This window comes from Pezoporus occidentalis, unplaced genomic scaffold, assembly GCF_034315485.1.
Source record: "Pezoporus occidentalis ecotype Australia unplaced genomic scaffold, CSIRO_AGI_Poc_V1 ctg5, whole genome shotgun sequence".
Taxonomy (NCBI): domain Eukaryota; kingdom Metazoa; phylum Chordata; class Aves; order Psittaciformes; family Psittacidae; genus Pezoporus; species Pezoporus occidentalis.
The window spans coordinates 10,843,072-10,862,542 of NW_026915835.1; positions in this window are offsets into that span (position 1 = coordinate 10,843,072).

Sequence of the window (19,471 nt, forward strand, 5' to 3'; positions counted from 1 at the left end):
AACTTAGGATCTTTTTTGGGGGTTTTGTGGTTTGCTTTTTGTTTGTTTTTCTTTTTTTTCTTTACATGGAGCAATACACAACAGTTTTTAAAACTGTTGAAAAAATGTACAAGCAAGGGAAGAACAAAAGTACTTGCAAAAAGTGCATACACTTGCATATTATCATTCTTGCAAGTGATTCATGATTTGTGGAAGCTGAAGTATTGCTATATGATTCTACCTGGGAAGGGAATGAACTCTTTCTTGTGTTTGGCTGTCTTTGGGAGCAGCAGTAACACACTCAGGGCTTTACTTCAGGTTAGAGGAGCACTTTGAATCAGCCACTCTCAAAACCACTTGATTGGCTGCTCAGTGAAACCTCACGAGCAGCAGTGTGCAGCCAGCCAATCACCATGCAAAATATTAACAAGGTCATAGTAGTGTAACACACTCCTATAACTCAGAGATTACAAAAGACATTAAAATTCTGATGTCCCATTCATAAGGAAAAGATTGTAATGAGAAAAGAGAATGGCACAACATTAATTCATTGTGTGACAAAGAATATAATGAGAATGGGAAATAGTACAAACATAACTCATTCTTGTTACAGCTTTAAGATTGTAATGTCATGGTTCATATCACATACTTAGGAAGAAAAGTATGGTAGAAGAAGAGTTGTGATATTACATGTGGTTAATCTGAATGCAGTACATATTATTATATATGCAATATGATAAAAAAAATGAAACATTACTCAGAAATGATTTGTTAAAAATGTTATAATTTCTGCATACATTTTTGTTAACATTTTATTAATACTGTTGATATGAAGGGTTGCAGTGTGTATATGTGTGTGTATGTGCTTATTAACAGAGTTGTCCCCAAAGTCTCTTTACTCATATATATCTTTAGAAATCAGCTACAATTAAAAATAAAAATATTGAGGACAGTATTTGTGTCTCTCGTAACACACATTATGAATCTGTCAAGACAGAGGCAGTCATGTTTAGTCATTTTGTTTGACAGTGAAATGAAATAAAGTCACAAAAAAAATGCTGCATTTACCTGCTGAAATTATTGAATAATTTTAGTTATTGTTCATCTGCCACTCAGTCAGTGATGTTTAATATCCTATCCATTGTAGCAGACTTCATTGAAGCATTTAACTGATAAGACATTAAAAATCTTTGGCCATCCATTTGAGAGTTTACCAAAGACCACAGCAACTTGTTTCATTCATTAGGCTTTATGCAAGGTCACCAAATCAATACATTATGTTTTTAAAACGGTTTTAAAAATAAACTTTAAACATTTTTAAAAATAAATAATTTTTTTATAACTTCTGTTAAATAAAAAAGGAAATGTTCTCAAGGAGACTCCTAGTACATTAAAATTTAATGTCAAAAAGCAATTTCAATATAACAATGATACTAATAGACGTTACCTGCTTACTTGCCTTGAAACTTTGTCCTCTGCTTCTGTTTTGCCTCTGAATGTGCACATCCTACACCAGTATGCAGGACTTCAGCGCTACCTTTTTGTTTGCTCCAAATGTTTATAGGGCGAAAACTTACAAAGCTTCCATTATCCAGTGAAGGGAATGGAGAATATCCTGTCACTGTTTGTCCAAGGTTCAGCTATAGCAGTCATTTTTTTTCCTTCTCAGTAGCCGGTGCAGTGGTGTGTTTTTGACTTTCAGCCTGGGAACAACACTTAGAACACCGATGTTTTTATCTGGTGCTCAGTAATGTTTACTCCAACCAAGGACTTTGTGAGCCTCATGCTCTGCCAGGGAGGAGGGGAAGCCGGGACGAAGCAGAGACAGGACACCTGACCCAAGCTAACCAAAGAGGTATTCCATACCACAGCATGTTGTGCCCACTATATAAACTGAGGGCAGTTACCTGGAAGGGCTAGATCACTACTCAGGTTGGGCTGGGTATCAGTCAATGGGTAGTGAGCAGTTGTATTCTCTTCCCTTGTTATTTCCCTTATCATTATTGTTATTGGTGGTAAGAGCAGCGGTTTGTGTTATACCTTAGTTACTGGGCTGTTCTTATTTCAACCTGTGGGAGTTACATTCTTTCAATTCTCCTCCCCATCCCTCTGGGAGTGGAGGGAGGAAGGCGGGGGGGGGGGGAGTGAGCGAATGACTGCATGGTTTCTGGGTTTAAACCACGACCCTTTGTTATTCCCATTATCATTATTATTACTGGTGGTAGCAGTAGTGGGTTTGTGTTATACCTTAGTTACTGGATTGTTCTTATCTCAACCCGTTACAGGCTGGGCTTAAACCATGACAACACTGTAGGTTTTGCAATGCACAGATCAAAATAAAAAAATAAATAAACCCATAAGGTAAATTTCTTGATCAACCTTATAAAAGGTTTCTCAGAAAAGAAGTAGCCCATAGGTTGTAGAGTAGATAATTCACATTAGATACAGTATCACTGGGTAATCAAGGCCATCTGAAGGATCTTGGGACCAGATGACACAAATAGTCTTAAATCATAGTTTCTTCAGAAAACCAGAACCTTTGTCCAAGACTACGGTTCATGAAGTCTGACAAGACTTTACTAATCTAAGATCTCTTCTTAAGCTTTCGATGTCCACCGAGGTGCACAACTATGTTGCTTTTGTTTTGGTTCTCTTTACTTCCATGAAAGATGTAACTCCTTGCACACTTGCAGATATTGTGTTTCATCATTTATTTATACACATAGATAGGACCCCTCCCTGATCCTTCTCCAGGCTGACCTGTACCAGCTCTCTCAGCCTTTCTTCATAGGAGAGATGCTCTAATCCCTTCATCATCTCTGTGGCCCTTCTTCAGACTCTCTCCAGTGGTCTCACACCTCTAAACACTTAGTAGAAGTTACCAATGACAAGTACATGAAATATAAAAAATAATTTGCTCTTGAATTAAAAAAAAAAAAAAATTAAAAAAAATTCTTGAATTGGAGGAAAACATACCATATTTGAGCTAAAAAGAATTCGACTGAAATAGATCAACATCTGAATATGACCCCTTACAATATTTTTTTTGGCAAACTTAGGGAGATTTATTGTGATAAAAGTAACATATAATTTCTTTTTCTGTCTACTAAAATGAAAGCTATTAACAAAATTGTATATTTGTATCACGCGGATTAGACTTACGTTATTCATTTATCCAGAAGACAAACATTTCTTGAGAATCATAGTTCTATTTTCAGTAAATCGGTTAAAACGTAAATGAAATGCTCTTGTGCAGTTACTGCTTTATTTAATCTAGGATGATTTATTTGTTTCTATATTTATATAAAGAAGTACATTCCAAAAACTGGCAAATATGTTTTTATAGTGTTAGTCACATTTTAGTATCCACATTATATCCAGGTGCATTGTCAAAATATGAGATGGGTATAAAGACCATGAGTAGAGGAAAAAATGTGGTTGTGTGAGGGATGTTATGACAGTTCTGTATGCAAAATACATGCATCCCAGGAAGCAATTCTGCATCTTTTACATATATTTATTTATTTTTACTTGTACTTTTGGAGATATTTAAGATTTATGGTGATAAATTCTTTCCCCTTAAAGACAATAAAATGAAAACATGCAACAGGGGTATGATTTTGTTAGTGAGGGAAGTGAGCTGGGTGTGAAAGTTGTGCACATGATAGACTCTGTGAAGGTTAAATTTTTTCTGTTTTCAATGCTTAGTAACCTTTCTGCAGTGGCTTTCAAAATACTTTCAAAACAAACCTCTAATAGATTTGATCTATGTGCAGTTAAAGTATGTTTCTGTTCATTATAATGAATGAAAGAGGGTAAGGAAACAATTGCTAGATGTTAAAGACTAACACAAAAATGATGAAGACATTTTGTGACTGAAAAGAAAAATCCTGAAGTCTCAGGGAACGAAGAAAGTGATGATAAATGAAGACAACAACACAAGGGTAAAGAGACAGAAAAGATAAAATGGCTAAAGAGACAGACAGTTTTATACAACTAACTGTTTGAAGAAACACCACACTGTGTTGTACTGTAATGACATCTCCCGACCACTGAATTTTCTATGAAGAGATAGATGAGCCTTCTACTAGCTTCCATTACACAGCAGGTATTTTTCAGCCTCAGTTATACAGGGGATTTGAAAAAATACCTACTTCAGAAAATTCTTAGATACGCTTGGAGGTCAAAACATATTATTTCCGCCAGTTTAATTTTGACTCTTTGAAACAGTGACTTCTGAACAGCGTTCTTTGGGCTTTAGAAGGCCATCTACAGAAAGAGACAAACACGAAGGTGCCTCAAGGCACAAACCAAAAAGAAGCTCCAACTTTCAGATGCCTGCAATTCTACAATTGTCGCATGTTTTTCTGAAGTTTCTTTGAAGACGTCTTATATCAGTCACTATTTTAGAAAAATATTACACCAGATGAACTGCTCATCATAGCTGGTATATATAATATATTAATTATAATATATATAAAATTAAAAAAAAAAGAATGAAGAAAAACTTAAAGTGAAAATGTAAGTTTGATGGGAAATATATTCTTTGATCCTTACTATTTCACAGCAATTTTCAGTTACCTAAAAAGCAGAAGAAGCAGAAATTCGCTAAGGAATTAAAGATAGCAAAAAAGTTATTGCTACTAACTAGATGATAAAAGCATATTTTAATACACTGTCATTAAAAAACCTCTAACAACTCATATTTCCCTCAGCTGGAAGGAAGAAGTCAAAAAGTTACTAAATTTTACTCTGTTCGCTAAATATAGTTTGTAAGAGATCTATACTGAAACATAGCATCTCTTATCAGTAATGTTATGCTGCATGGAAAAATTACATTTACAAGTCATGTATGAATATAATGTATTTGTTGGGCTCAAGAAGCTCAAGAAGTGGGCCTGTGTGAACCTCATAAGGTTCAACAAGGCCAAGTGCAAGGCCCTGCATGGCAAAGGAAGCGTAAATTGTGGAGTGAGATGATTCTGTCCTTCTACTCCACTTTGGTGAGACCCCACCTGGAGTACTGCATTTAGCTCTAGGGTCCTCAGCACAGGAAATATATGGACCTGCTGGAGCAGATCCAGAGGAGGGCCTCAAAAATTATCACAAGGCTGAATCACTCCTCCTATGGGGAATGGCTGAGAGAGCTGAGGTTCTTCAGTCTGGAGAAGAGAAGGCTCTGGGGAAACCCTATTGCAGCCTTTCAGTACTTAAAGATGGCCTATAAGAAAGATGTGGACAAACATTTTAGTAGGTCCTGTTGTGACAGATCAAAGGGTAAAGCTTTTAAACTGAAATAGGGCAGATTTAGATTAGACACAAGGAAAAAAATTTTTACAATGAAGGTGATGAAACACTGGAATGTTTTGCCCTGAGAGGTGGTAGATGTCCTCTCTCTGAAAATACTCAAGGTTAGGTTGGACAAGGCTCTGAGCACCTGATCTATATGAAGGTGTCCCTGCTCATTGGAGAGGGAATTGGACTAGATGACCTTTAAGGGTTCCTTCCAACCCAAACCATTCAATGATTCTATGATTATCAGGCTAAATTTCCTCTACTGAGCTATTTAATTTCTCAGTTACTAAATTTCTCTACTGAGCTAAGTAATTTCTCAGTTACTTCCAGACATTATGCAAACGTAACTTTTATAACAAATAATACATAATATTACAAATAATTACTTCATTAGAAGGAAAAAGCAATGTAAATATTTTAGTACTACATTTTTTCTTGAAACCTGTCAGTACATTCTAAGTGATAACATGTCACAATCAACTATAAACCTTAAAAGAAAATGTTTGGAATTGCAAAAATAAAAATACCAACATTAGATAGCCAAAAGACATCAGATAAATCTGTGACTCATAGACAAGTATACTATTTTGAGCTGAGATAGGCACTTACTAGCGCTTTTTTCAAGCTCCAGATCCTAGCTATCTAGTCCAGTCTCATTTTACTGTTAATAATGACTTTGTGTCAACATTTGTTTTATAGAAACAGGTAAACTCACAAATATTTCAGGAGAAAACTTGGGGTGCTGGGGGAAGAAGCACATCTTTACACGTGCCTTCTAATTTACTAGGATTCTCAGAAATATTTTAGCACAAGCTCTAGAAAGCCAGGTATTATTTGTTAAAGTATTTTCAGTTTGTTTTCCTTTTTTCTTTGCAATAACAGTTTAGGTCACGAGGCAATTGAACAATAGGAAAAATAGAGCCTTGTAACTCTAGTGCTTTTCTGTGCTGGGTGTACTAGGAAAGAACAGTATACACTGAAGATCCAACATATTTTGTTGTAGGTGCAGAGAAAAGTCAAATTTAGCTCCGTAAGCAAATTCAAGGTAATTTTATTAATTTTGAAAATTTGATTTACCAGCCGTTTGCTAAACACTTCCATTTATCAGTAGAAGATAAATTAATGGTTTGCAGTTGAAGACAGCTATTTAAGATGTTTAAACTATACACTTAATTGGCATATTAAAAGTTAAAGAGTCAGAGTCTACTCCAGTACATAAAAATGTATAAGCACATAAACTACAGCACTGTATTCCACGGCTCAAGAGGCATCATGCCATTCACTTCATTAATCAAGGGTATGTCCCAGGTTTCAACACTTGATGACTTACAGTCACTCTTTGTACATGCTCAACTATAAGAAAATAAAGGTCTCTCTACAGTGGAGTCAACTTAAGACACAGACCTGAAATCTGAAACACTGATTTTGATAAGTCACCTTGCTTACTTTAGTGGTTTCATGGCTTCTGTTTATCCTAACCAAGAATGAGCTTGCCACTCCTGACACAGCTCAAGCCACAGCTGAGAAAGATAATTCTAGTATTCAGAACAATTTTTTCTCTGTTATGACCAATGGTACTGATTATGATGGCTCCTTATAAAGACACCTATTGTTTAGAAAATGGATTAACACTGCACCTGACTAGTAACCACTGCAGTGCCCAGGAGACAGCAAAAAGAAATAAATGATTGTGAGTTCCTGGGCTGAAATTTACTAGCGAGGGAAGAGAAGAAAGGAGAAAAGAGAAGAAATTTTCCAGCTGTTCCTTTTACATTTTTCCCAGGACATAGAATCTTGTCCAAAAAATGTTACTTTTTTTTTTGTTAAATGGACATGCATCATCTTTTCCAAACTGTCCTGTTCATATTGGTATCATCAAGTGTTCAGAACACTTGAGGGAAAAAGAACTATTCCCTATCCTCAGTGCCCATGGCAGGATGAGAACTGTAGCACAGTATAGTCAGCAGTAAGACACCAGGACATTGTGGTATGCCATGGGTAGTCAAAGAATGATCCAAGGGCCTTTAGTTTCACCTCCTTGTCAAAAAAATCCTGCCGTGGACTAGCTAATTCAGAAGGATAACACAATTAACCTATGAACTCAAAATATGTTTTATTTACCAGCCTATACACTATCCTGATAGTCTTTGTGCTCTTGCACAAGTTTTAGTTTTTGTTGCATTCCACTGTTGAGAGAGAATTGATCAAATGGATAGGGATCTCTCCTTTGGCAAAAGGACAAGACTGATATCTTCCATCTGGTCAGGAAGTTCCCTATCTACTAGACAAAACTGTCCAAATAGAAACATGATGTTCTTTAGTTGAAATTAGATTATCATCAGTAATAGGTGTTCAAGATGTCTGGAAGAGGTAACATTGGTCTAATCTCACTAGGCACTCAACCACTTGTTAGACTATTTAAGTATTTTCTCTTTTCTATTTCATACAAAAATAATCTTTAAAGTTTTAACCATTAATCAAGTCTCTGTTCTAGGAAATGAAGACCATTTTCTTAGGAGCTTGATGATACAATCATTGTGAGTTTAGTTTTAAACCACCTTACATTTTACTTGCATTGTGTGGGAAGGCTAAATGCTCAGTGACTGGATCGAGGGATCTGAAGTGAGCCAAGAAGTACACTGGTCAGTTTATTTACACCTGAGCCCCAAGTAAAATGGGCAGATTCAGCAAAGGAAACCTTAGTTGTTTGACACTTGTAACTCACACACCCTGATGCTTTACATCTGATTGTAAACATTGGCCAGATTTTGTAAACTACAAAGAATGCATTGAAAATGGCTAGCAGTGCTGTAGTTAGGAAAATACAGATCACTGCAGTAATCTCTGAGCAGCTACTGAATGATGTCAGTCTGGCTAATATAATCCTCAGAATCAGATGTCTTCTTAAAATCCATTACCATAGTATTCCCCTTAGAACAGTAGTTAGTTTCATCAATTCACAGCTTTATGACCTAGCCAATTAATATGAGTGATATCCTGACTTCCGCTCATAAAAACAATCTCTCTCTAATGCTAGTATAATTTGGAGATATAATACTCAAAGAACTAACTTTCTGAACAGCAAGGATGACACTGTGAGAGCTCATATACCATTACGCAAAACCTGGATCAACAAGGCAATGAATCTCTTTTTGAAGACAAGTACGGAAGAGCATGCACTAATAATACACATGACATGCTTAAAGTACATACAAGAATTAGCATCTGGTAAAGTACCCAATGAATGATTTTCCTCCAGCTCACTAAAGAAAGTAATACTGAGACCTTCATTTTCCTTAGATATCACTGCAATTTTTTATCCACAGTCTGCTACAGAGGGTGAATTTTTTCTAAAGGCAGACATGTTCATTTCAGTGAAAGTCACATCTATTTACTCTGGAACTGAATACACCATTGAATGAATCAAACCAACAAAGATGTAAAATTATATTTCAAATAAGGCCACATATGCAATAATCACAGATCTTTTAGGATGTATTGTCATTGTTTTTCATAATATCCAATTACATTGTGGGTGATCTCATAGTGAGACAAAGATCAAAGCCATTAGAATATCAGCACCAATCAATCAGCGTTGCTGATTCTTTCTGCTCTCTTGACTTGCTCACTTTAAAGTAAATAAGATTTCCTGTGAAAATGTTGAAATACTAATGTCATTAGGCAGATTCTGTGTTTTCATTTTGCTGAATTTCCTCAATTTAACACAAGATTTGAGTTTATTTGATATAACTTATAAATAAGGACACTAATTGCCTGAAGTGATTTTTCTTTAGTTTTCTTTTGTGCTGTTTGTCTGTTTTATGTAGCATAAATAGATAACTGAAGGATAAGTGTGTCTGAAAATAACTGTAGGCAGTAAAAACATCAAAAATAGGAGAGAAAATCTATTCCAAAAACGAGACTATATACGTATGATCTTCATCATAACAAAAAGCATATAGTTAAATACCCTGCAGAAGAAGAGAGCTATGGAGCTATTAGTAATGAGCTCACACACATTTCATTTTCTCTTTATACCTTTCTGTATTATGTTCCGTCCTCCCCCTGCTTCTTGGAAAAACACACTCAAAGGAGGTATCCAAACATCTTTTTACTTTTGCCAGGGCAGAAAGAAGGCTCTGATTCACAGTTTCAGAAAAAGCGATAGTAGAAAACAGAATATATAAACTCCAGCAAGGGGGGGGGGGGTGTGGTGTGTTGGTTTGTGTGTGTTTTGTAAAATGGAAAACTGGAAGCAAGTAAGGTTATCAATGACTAAATAGCTCCCATACTCAGTCACAATACTTTGCCATTTTTCACACAGCTGCATACTATTTACATGTACATAAAAGTATGTTGTCTTATTCTTTCATTTTGCAATACATATCTAATGTGCACTGATAGCAGAAAATGCAATTCTTGGACACAAAGCATGTGAATTGGTAGACTGATTATCCCTTCCTGTTCTTAGTGAAATTTTTCATACAGAAATGACTGGAATATTTAGAGGGGTTACATAAGCACACCCATCCAGATACATACATTCACGTCTTACAAACTTATCACTTTGGGCCTATTTATTCTTTGTTACATTCACAGGAAGCTACATTCTTCCTGTTTGCCTCTGCCCTGCCAACACATTTCTTATGGTTTTCAGACCTATCTGATCTGGTCCATGTGGGAATCACCAGAGTCATCACGGCATCTTCCCGGCCTTTTGGGAATCTGATTGCTTCTTTTTCTTATGTTAGTTCACTTTGTCCTCCAAGTAAGAATTCAAATGTCAATCATTTTTTGTTCAATTTCATGGGGTAGAATCACAAAAATGGCAACGAATCCAATTGCAAATTACTTGATGAATCTTCTTTGAAGAGTTGCCAATAATGCTAATCATCAAATGGTTGAATTCAGCTCTGTAGAAATGCATTTGTGAAGAACAGCAATCTCTGTGACTTTGACAAAGGAACTGCTGACTTGCCTCACTGTTTGTCTTTTGATGTGAAAGAGCAAATCGATTTATAGAGCTTTTGCTTGCAGATGTAGGATATGATTAGTATGCAGAAAGACCTTTCTACAGTGTTATTTGTTTATTTAGCTGTCTCTGCACTCAGCCCTGATTGTGTATACTTAATTAATGTATACAAAGCTAAAAGAAATAAAATCCTGGAACCATGATCATAGAATACTGTACTACATGTATTTCGTCAACATGAAAGTGCTATTTATATTTTATTGGCTACAAGGAAGGGAAATGCATACATTTAAAAAACTGTTTCAAAAAGTCCTTATGCTTGCCAAAAGCAGTCAGTTATACTTACACCAAAAAAAGTGTCAATGAAAGCTGTTCAGTTTAAGTAGGAGGTTTTTTACCAGTGTTTAAATTTTTATTCCAAACAGTTGTTGAGTCTTTATAAAAAGTACCTCTGATGCCTTTCTGAGGTCAAAGCACTCTGTAAAACATCCTAAGAGACCCGAATCATCCTGTTCTTCAAGGCCTTCTGATTCTGTTGTTTGGAAATTTTAGCTGAGATACAGTTTAAAGAGGAAAGAAGAGACACTAGAGACCTTCATGTCAATAGTGAATAATCAATAGAAGTCACACACTAGAAAATTGACATTCAGTTAGCAATTCTGTATTATTCATGCACATTTTACATTGTCTATTCACGTTTGTTGTGGGGAAAGTAGACACAGAAAGTCAAAAAAAGGTAGAAATCATCAGAATATCAAATAATGGAATCCAGAGTGACATCTAGTGACATGCTGTAATAGAGGCACGAACATTTAATTGCTGAAATATACTGATTTTACTAGTCATATTAATTACAGCTTTCCAGAAAAGTTACTTAAAAAAATGTTACAGAAGTTTCTTATAAAATACCTTCCATGAACATCAGACCATTCACAATTCAACTTACTAAAATGTTTCTCTCTGTTATAAACAGCAATTCAAGCAGAAAAAAAAATTCTACAGAAGCACTTTACAAATTTAATAATACTGATGCTGTAACTGGTTTGTCAGTACAGATTCACCTTATGAATAACTTTCTAAACTCATCTGCAAGACCTTAAACTGTCATATTCTTCAGCCATGATCCCTGACTCAAAATCATGAGCTAACTAGTATATTCAGGCCCTTGTACCATATTTTTCAAGATGGCAGAGCAGTGTGTTCATGAGCAAATTATGCTTCACCTTCTGTTCTAAACTTTTCCATTGGGTTAACTGCCCAATTCTAGTCACTGAAAGTCCTGTAACAAAGAAAATCATTATTACAAAGTAAAAAGGCAGAATACACTGTTCTCAACCCAGTCTCCAGCAAATACTGATATAGATGATAAATCCTTTAATTGAGATGGTATTAACAAACAAGAGCAATGCATGTTATTAAAAGAAGAATGAGGCTAATCTGAAAAGACCATGAAATAATAAAATGCTGTAAAGAATCCTATAGAATTTTCCAAATATACTTTTAAAATAATATAAAAATACCATGAAAACTCAATAGGCAAAATATGCTATTGATCCTATGCTTCAGCAAATAGGAATATGGAGAAATTACTGCATGTAAAATTATTTTGTGGGTTGTAAGGATAATGGATGAATGTAGAAGTTACTTTAATAGTATATTTGTTCATTTTTCAAACTTCAGTGTGTAAGAAAATTTTATCGTCTTCACCTTTTCACTGAAATCATTGCAGCCCAGAGAAGAGGCGAAAGAAAAGATATCACATATTAGACTGATTAAGCTTTCATGTCAGTAACTTTAAATCAACAAATCAATTAATAGGAGAGAAAAAAAGAAGAACGCTCAAAATATTTGGACAAAATAAGTCTATATTTTGCTTTGAGGTTATAGTCTTTCTAAATACCGAACTAGGGTAAAATATATTACAAGTATATTGTAATTATCACATAGCAGTCCTGTAATGAAGAAATCTTAGATTTTACAATTGTTTTATTGCATGAAAACAACCATCACTATACGCACTAAATTTCTTTCTACCTTTTGTTATGCTTTCCTCCTTCTTCTTGTCCTACATACTTGGACTTTCAAAACTTAACTTCCTTTTGGAAACAATTGCAGCTTTTCTCAAATGTACATCACAATTACTCTTATTCATTTGCAAGTTTGAAAATGCAAATGCACTTCTAGGTCACATTTTTCTGTAAAAGCTCAACTTTCTAAATAGCAAGTCTCAGACACTAATTTCAAACATGGAATTACCAAGTGATAGTTCTAATTTCACTGTACAAAGCACCAGTCTCTTTTTTCTTTTTTTTTTAACTTCCCATTTTTAAAAAACAAGGTTAACTCAGATAAATGTCTTCAGTGTTCTCTCACTTCGTTATGCTCTTCTGGAGCAGCACAGAATGTAGAGTACTGGCTAGGTAAGCCAAATTCAGCTGTTTTATTTCATTAACACACCAGAAAGCAGATTATGCGTACAATGAGTTTTTACTATTTGTCTTATTTCCATAGATCCCTCCAAGCTGTGAATATATCCAGTAATTTTATTTCTTCCATCCCTTGAAGATCCTTATCTCCATATTCAACACACCACTTTCTCTTCATTTCTTCTCCCTAGCTTTTCTTGTGTTTCTCCCCTCCTCACATTCCAAATCCCTTCCCAATCCCTCTTTCATATCCTAACTACTGATTACAGTAGTTATCAATTTACTGCTTTACCATTAGCAGTAAACAAACAAGTCAACCCACCACAAACCAGACAAGCATGTCACAGAAACTCAAATAACAGCCCTCAAAAGAGGGCAACTCTTTCAGCTATCTCTAGCTGTTTTAATAGGATGAGATCAGATCATAATTATTATTCTCCTTTTTTAAAATGATTGCCCTTCACCCCTTTTTCCCCACAAGCTCAGGAAAAAGTTGCTCTCTCCATAGTCAGGAAGATAAGAAATCCCCAGCTCTATCAAGAAAAAAGGCAAAAAAGATGTTCTTTCCAGAAATCAATTTATTAAAGTATAAAAAATATTAGAAAACTTTTTTTTTTAAAGTCAGAATATCTCCTATGGTTTTAGCAAAAGCATTGTGATTTTATCTACACAAACTAAAACTACTGAAGTTCTATTCTTAGTACGCAGTAACTTAGCGTGACCTCCTTAACATGTAAAATATTTCACTTCCAGACTGAGGTGGGAAAGCTCTCAAACATATGGAAACACAGCCATGGGAGTTGCTACTTTCCATCTGAAAGCCCTGAATTATTCTTATAATTAGGTGTTACACTTTTTTCCTTTTCCTTCTTTCCTCCCAGCCATCCTACCCTGCTCAAAACTCTCTTCCATCCTCTCTGCTCCTTCATTTCCATCGTCTCCACTGGATTTCATTACTCATGGGCAATTCTGCTAGTTTTGCCCCACCTAGCTGGTCTTTTCCTCTTGCTCTGATCAGTGCCCATATAAAACAAGGTATTTCCAAAACAAAACAAAATTGACAAGTGCAACAAGAACTTTAAGCTCTAGGATGCATATAGTAGCAGTCACAGTGACATGAATTGTCCATGAAATGAGACCCTCAGAAGGTGCTCCTTTAACCATATAGAGTTAATTCACTTGCACTTTCCCTAAAGCTACCAGTGCATTATTTTCCTAAGAATGATGACTTCATTAAATAGATTTTGGCATAGACTCACAAAATCTGCACTTATTTCACTCACTCAGGAAAGACCTTTATAATTCTTTCATAACTGCAGTAGAAAAACTATTTCTCAATACCTCTTCAATGCATAATGAACATTAAACAGGAAATACCAGCTCAATGTGCCTTTATTATTTTTCAGATGTTGAAAAGGGGTAGATCAAGACAAGGATTTGTTAATAGGATTTGGGTGCCTCATGGCCCGAGGCTTCTTTTTAAAACTCAAGCCAGAAGAGGTATGTTCTCAGCATGTTTGCACAACAGGCTGATAGAATCACTTCTTATATTTTAATCATAGTCTTCAGATTTATGACTAGCACAAGGGTATCTAGATTTTCCTGGACCGGTTTCCTAGTTCTCATTTTGGTATCATTATTATTAATGATCTCTTAATTTTCCTTATTCTCATTAATTTTGATGATCTTTCTCTGATCTTGAGATTTTTGATGTCTTGATTCATTCTTTACCCACAATGTTATAAAACTTTTAGAAAAAGCTTGATTAATTGTATGAAAGAAAGGGGAACCACAACATCTTTCTCTGACCACAATTTTAACCAAAGTAGTTGCATCTGCAATGCATTGGATGAGCCTCTTTTCAAGAGTATATATATGTGTGTGTGCATGCACATTAACTTGTCCCTAAGATGCCTACAAAATTTGTCTCCTACACAGCTGATGTGGAACAATGTCATGCCTGAGACTGCTTGTCCTGGGTTCAGCAGTATCAGTCATTTTTCTCCTTCTTAGTAGCTGGTGCAGTGCTATGTTTTTGACTTTCAGCCTGGGAACAATGCTGATAACACACCGATGGTTTTAGTTGTTGTGGGGAGGGGGGAAGAAGTGGGGGAGTGAGCAAGCAGCTGTGTGGCTGTGAGTTACCAGGTGGGCTTAAACCACAACACTGCAAAAAATCATTAGAAAACCAAAAATTTGGGAAACAAAAAAACCTCCACCCAAACTTCACTGATTTGCAATAGAAGACTGTTTTAAGCATGATGCTATAGAAATAAACTTACTCTACCTTGCCCCTTTGAAATCTCTTGTTTGATGCCTCCTCACTTCTTTTAACAGAGGCAGGGGTAGCCTTTAGCTAAACTAGTGCTACCCTGGTGGTTAGAAAGTGTCACTGAAGAATGAATGATAATGGTAAAGGTTTGAAACACTCAGACTGAGAAACAAACATCATTTCTCAGTTTCTAGCAGGGGTGACTGCTTTTACCAGATCTGACAAAAATAAGGAGACAATTTAAAAAAAAAAAAAAAACAAGAAAAAAAAAAACACAAAACCCCCTCCCCCCCCAAAACAAAACAAACAAAAAAAAAAAACAAAAAACCAAAAAAAGCCAAACCAAAACCAGAAAAGGAGTAAAACAAGGAAAAAAGTGTGGAAAAGGGAAACAAGCCTATAAAAGAACTTTGCTAGGAGTTTTCTAGAACTCGTAGGGTGCCCAAATAAATAATTTATAGGCATCTAATGCTTTCAAAAGTTTAGAGCTCTGGTGCTCTTACTCAGCCAGATCGGGGCTGAGTGCTTAAAGTACAGCAGTATCCCTGTTGAGAATCATGTAGCATATGCCTGAGTCTTTCCCTTACCATCATTTAAACTGGCCTTTATCTTTCCTTTGGTCTTTCAGAAAATTTGAGTGTCCATAAGTTGAAAACAAAATGAGCTGTGAATACTCAGCAATCTTCAAAACATGTTCAAATACCTCTACGTCTCAATACGGATTAAGGAGCCTATTTTGAAAAATTGTCTAAATTATGAAATTGGATACAGACAGACAATATAACTATGAATATCTTCCTTTTGCACACACAGAGGAAAAACAAAAAGAAAAACAAACCAAAACATGCAAACACAAACCTTAGGGGAGCAATACAGGTGCTTAAATAAAGTGTTTCCATGCCAACTGTGTCTAAATTATAGAGGAGAGACAGTGATGGACACTTGACTACTTCAGTGAAAAAGTTACTATCATGTAAGTCACAAAGCACCTGTACTGCTGCTCTTCCAGACCTTCAAAGGCAGAAGTTGATCCATAACTAGAAACTTGCAGGAAATTTTCAGTTAGTTACCTTGTATTTTGGAGCTGATAATTTAACAAATCAGGTTGGAAATCTGCTGTCTATATCTGCTATTAATACTTTGTAATACTAAACTTTAACTTCAACCAGAATAAATATCATGATTTAATAGGCTGAAAATAAAAGTAATTAATTAAAAAATTGTGAATATGACTATGTTGAAAACCACATCAAAATAAAAAGAATGCTTCACTTTATGTCAGTAAATCCCCTACTGCAAAAGCAGTCCATTTGATTGTAAGGCTGGAGTCACCTCCTGCTGTTTCTATTGCCCTAGGAGCACCGTCAGTGTGGTGCTTTGGAAGCTACCTTTGGGAGCCATAATAATTATACTGTGGGAAGCAAGTGTGGTAGCATTTACAGCCCCTTGAGGAGATGCTTTTGTACTCTCTCTGATACAGATATAAAAGAACAGTTCCCCAGATATAGGATGTTTGGGAAATCTTCAGTTCAGATGGTATTTCATGCAATGAAAGGGAGATATCTAGGTTTTGAAGAGAAGAAGAAAAACATTAGAAAGCAGATGGAGTAGATAGGGAAAAATGCTACGCTGCTTCTAATTTCACTTCTCACATCAGGGTCATGCATCTCCAGCAGTCTGCATGCAACGGGTTTGGTGGTTTATTTTCTCTCAGAAGCACTTATATCTTGGCACCCACATTTCCTCCAACATGGGTTTGGCTCAGCCTTCTCACCCTTGACTGAACAGGATTTCATGTCTTTTTTAATGCACAAAAAATACATCTATTTTTTTTTTTTTTAAAAGACAAGACAAAAGAACAATACAGAAATTAGGGTTAACGTTAGAATAAAATACCTGAATATATTTCAAGAAAGCAAGAATTTCAGCTTTTCACAACAGGCAGAGCATTTTTGCCAACCGGATAATGCCTTCTTAACATTGCCTGACTTATAACAGCTGGACAGAGACACTGAATCAAAAAAAAAGGAGTTATTTACCTTTTTGCATGTCAGTGAGAAGAATAGTTTTCAATGCAATATCTGCTGCTTTTGCTAATTGTCTGTTTCCATATGATTGTCTCATTGCACAAATGACAAAATAAAATTAAGTAGTACTGTATTTAAGAGCCAGACAGTCATAGAATCATAGAATCGTTAGGGCTGGAAAGGACCTTAAGATCATCTAGTTCCCAACCCCCTGCCGTGGACAGGGACACCTTATGCTAAATCATATCACCCAAGGCCTCGTCCAACCTGGTCTTGAACACTGCCAGGGGTGGAGCATTCACAGCCTCCCTGGGCAACCCATTTCAGTGCCTCACCACCCTAATAGGAAAGAATTTCCTTCTTATATCCAATCTAAACTTACCCTGTTTAAGTTTGAGCCCATTACCCCTTGTCCTATCACTGCAGTCCCTAATAAAGAGTCCCTCTCCAGCATCCCTATAGGCCCCCTTCAGATACTGGAAGGCTGCTATGAGGTCTCCATGCAGCCTTCTCTTCTCCAGGCTGAACAGCCCCAACTTCCTCAGCCTGTCTTCATAGGAGAGGTGCTCCAGTCCCCTGATCATCCTCGTGGCCCTCCTCTGGACTTGTGCCAACAGTTCCATGTCCTTTTTATGTTGAGGACACCAGAACTGCACACAATACTCCAGGTGAGGTCTCACAAGAGCAGAGTAGAGGGGCAGGATCACCTCCTTTGACCTGCTGGTCACGCTCCTTTTGATGCAGCCCAGGATACAGGTGGCTTTCTGGGCTGCAAGCTCACACTGCCAGCTCATGTTCATTTCCTCATCAACCAACACCCCCAAGTCCTTCTCCGCAGGGCTGCTCTGAATCTCTTCTCTGCCCAACCTGTAGCTGTGCCCGGGATTGCTCCGACCCAGGTGCAGGACCTTGCACTTGTCATGGTTAAACTTCATGAGGTTGGCATCAGCCCACCTCATAAGCATGTTGAGATCCCTCTGGATGGCATTCCTTCCCTCCAGGGTATCAACCGAACCACACAGCTTGGTGTCATCAGCAAACTTGTTGAGGGCGCACTCAATCCCACTGTCCATGTCAGTGATGAAGATGTTAAACAAGACCGGTCCCTGCACCGATCCCTGAGGGACACCACTTGTTAGTGATCTCCAGCCGGACATTGAGCCATTGACCACAACTCTTTGTGTGTGGCCATCTAGCCAGTTCTTTATCCACCGAGTGGTCCATCCATCAAATTGATGTCTCTCCAATTTAGAGACAAGGATGTTGTGTGGGACAGTGTCGAACGCTTTACACAAGTCCAGGTAGATGACATCAACTGCCCTACCCCTGTCCATCAGTTCTGTAGCCCCATCATAGAAGGCCACCAAATTGGTCAGGCAGGATTTCCCCTTAGTGAAGCCATGCTGGCTGTCACCAAGCACCTTGTTGATTTTCATGTGCCTTAGCATGCCTTCCAGGAGAATCTGCTCCAAGATTTTGCCAGGCACAGAGGTGAGACTGACTGGTCTGTAATTCCCCAGGTCATCCATTTTCCCCTTCTTGAAAATGAGGGCTCTATTTCCCTTTTTCCAGTCATCGGGAACTTCACCTGACTGCCATGATTTCTCAAATATGATGGCCAGTGGCTTTGCAACTTCATTTGCCAGCTCCTTCAGGACCCACAGATGGATCTCATCAGGACCCATGGACTTGTGCACGTTCAGATTTTTAAGATGGTCTCGAACCAGATCCTCTCCTACAGTGGGTGCAAGGTCTTCATTCTCATTGTCCCTGCATCTGCCTTCCAAGACTTGGGTGGTTTGGTCGGAGCCTTTGCCAGTAAAGACCGAGGCAAAGAAGTCATTCAGAACCTCAGCCTTCTCCAAATCCTGTGTAGCCAGTTCTCCTGAGAGCTTCCTGAGGGGGCCTACATTCTCTCTAGTCTGTTTTTTTATTTGCTATGTACCTGTAGAATCCCTTCCTGTTACGTTTAATACCTCTAGCTAAGTTTAATTCTAACTGGGCCTTAGCTTTCCTAACCTGCTCCCTAGCTTCTCGGACAACATCCCTGTACTCTTCCCATGCCACCTGTCCTTGCTTCCACCTTTTATAAGCCTCTTTTTTCATTTGAATTTTCCTCAGCAGCTCCTTATCCATCCAAGGAGGTCTCCTGGCCCTCCTGCTGCACTTCCTTCTGGTTGGGATGCAACACTCCTGATCTTGCAGCAGGTGATCCTTGAATATCAGCCAACAGTCTTGGGCCCCCCTGCCCTCTAGATCTGTATCCCATGGAACCTTCCTAAGCAGGTTCCTGAAGAGGCCAAAGTCTGCTCCTTTGAAGTCCAGGGCAGTGAGCTTGCTGCACGCTCTTCTCAAGCCACAATCCATGTGGCGTCTAAAACCAGAACTTTTTTTTAATGATCTTAAGGTCCTTCCCAACCCTAACTATTCTATGATTCTATGAGGAAAGAATGACAGAATAAGTGACTCTTACGGGACAGTTTCAAAAGAAAAGAATTCC